This window comes from Pteropus vampyrus, unplaced genomic scaffold, assembly GCF_000151845.1.
Source record: "Pteropus vampyrus isolate Shadow unplaced genomic scaffold, Pvam_2.0 Scaffold286, whole genome shotgun sequence".
Taxonomy (NCBI): domain Eukaryota; kingdom Metazoa; phylum Chordata; class Mammalia; order Chiroptera; family Pteropodidae; genus Pteropus; species Pteropus vampyrus.
The window spans coordinates 949,849-951,715 of NW_011889067.1; the positions used below are offsets into that span (position 1 = coordinate 949,849).

At 52.1% G+C, this 1,867-nt stretch overlaps 1 protein-coding gene across 1 annotated transcript in view; it reads left to right on the forward strand.

The window, feature by feature from the left end:
* HOMER2 (homer scaffolding protein 2) overlaps window positions 1-1,867 on the forward strand; it is an 81,338-nt gene that overhangs the window by 46,181 nt on the left and 33,290 nt on the right. The gene's annotated exons all lie outside the window — the stretch shown is intronic.

Sequence of the window (1,867 nt, forward strand, 5' to 3'; positions counted from 1 at the left end):
AATGAAAAACCAGTTGATGAGGAAGTAACCAGTGACTTAGTCCGTTAGCGAACATCCAAGAAGACCTCATTTCCAAGGCATTTTTCTGGAGTGTTTTTTTAGAGTCTTAGAGCTCCTAAGGATTTCTGCCAGAGTGAGCCTGTTGTGGATACTTTATAACACATCAGTTGTTTGGTGACTGTTTATTTACCTGTCTCTACCCTCTTTCTGACTACCTGCAACTTGAGGACCAGGGATCTGGACTTGTTCATCTTTGTGCCTTTGGCTGGCAGAGTGCCTGGCGTGCAGGAGGTGCTCGGTGAATGCTCGCTGAAGGGACAGATGCAGCGAGTGCCGGGTATTGTCCTCTTACCTCTCCAGATTCACTGTCCACCGTCCCTCACCCTGCTCTGGGCCCTGTGGGGCTGACCTGCGGATTGCATCACTGGGCTTCCCAGGGCCTCTGGCTCCCGGTTGGGTCTGACCAATGGCAGGTCGCAGGGAGAGAGGCAAGCGTATTTGTTCTGCTGGCTCCCCTCCTCAGAAGTCATGTGCTGGCGTGTCCTCCAACCAAAGGTCACCTCTCGTCATAGCAGTCTGCTCTCCATGACTTTCTCCTCCACGTTGTAGCCTTTTCATTCCCTCATCCTTTTAGACCAAGGGAAGGTGACACCCAGCACCAGGTCCCTGCCAATTTCGCTTCACCCAACTCACGCCTGTGTCGTAATCTGCTTCTGGAGACTTAAAGTCGTTTGGGCTGGACACTGGGGCCTGAAGTTCTTTAGAGAGTGTGTAATGTGGCTGGCTATTAAGGGCAACTGGGTGCCTGGCAGCTTTGGGGAAGTAAATAGCAGTTTTGGACACTGTATTTGGAGATTTTCTCCCACTAATAACTTAAGATCTTAGTTTAAATTGATTGCTTTTAAGTCTCTAATGTTGCCTCTCATCATGGTTGTGTATCTGACTCGGGATGGGAGGTGCCAAAAGAGGAAGACGTCAGGGCAGATGTGGCAGAGCGGGGTGCCTGCCATCAGCGTTAGGTCCTGGCTTTGCCGACAGGAGATCGTGTAAGCAGCCTCTGTGGTGCCTGATTCAGTGTTTACATTTCTGCTCTCTGGGCTGTTGTCCTGCAGGTGATTATAAACAGCACGATCACACCCAACATGACTTTCACCAAAACGTCGCAGAAGTTTGGGCAGTGGGCTGACAGCAGGGCCAACACGGTATTTGGCTTGGGGTTTTCGTCGGAGCAGCAGCTGACAAAGGTAACGTGGCCCCCTCCACAGCGTGGCACGTGCTGTGTTGGAGGTCGTTGTGATTGGTCGTCGCTGGTGGGGGGATGGAGCGGTGTCTTTGGGGAGCAGAGTTCCTCTCTGCCTTCGGTGTCGCCCTTTCTGCTGGGCTGCCAACCTGGACGAGCTTTTAGAAATACCAGGTTCCTTGCAAATGGAGGTGTCGTTGGAGGAAGGAAAACATATCTGACAAATGCTGCTTCAGAGCCTGAGGTTGCAGCATCTGGAAGCAGCTCGGCTAGTCATTCCTTCCTCATGTGTCGGCCTCTGCTCTCACTAACGTTGTTGACCTCCTGGTCGGAGCCCTTAGAGCGAAGAAGTAAGGTGACACTTAATAGCAGTTCCTAACCTGGAGTCCTCACACCCTTAGTGATGTCGCAGTGTTGTGTGTATGTTGCTTTTTTCCTAGGGAGAGGGTTCATAGCTTTCATCCGATTCTCCAAGGGGTCTGGGACACACTCTGTGGATGGTTAGGGAGGTGTCAGGAGCACATCACGACTAACCACAGACTCAGTGACCCCAGGATCTGAGGGGACAAACCGATGGCCTCTGAGAGCCCTCCCCCACCCAGTGGAAGGAGCTGAGAGCTTGTTTTC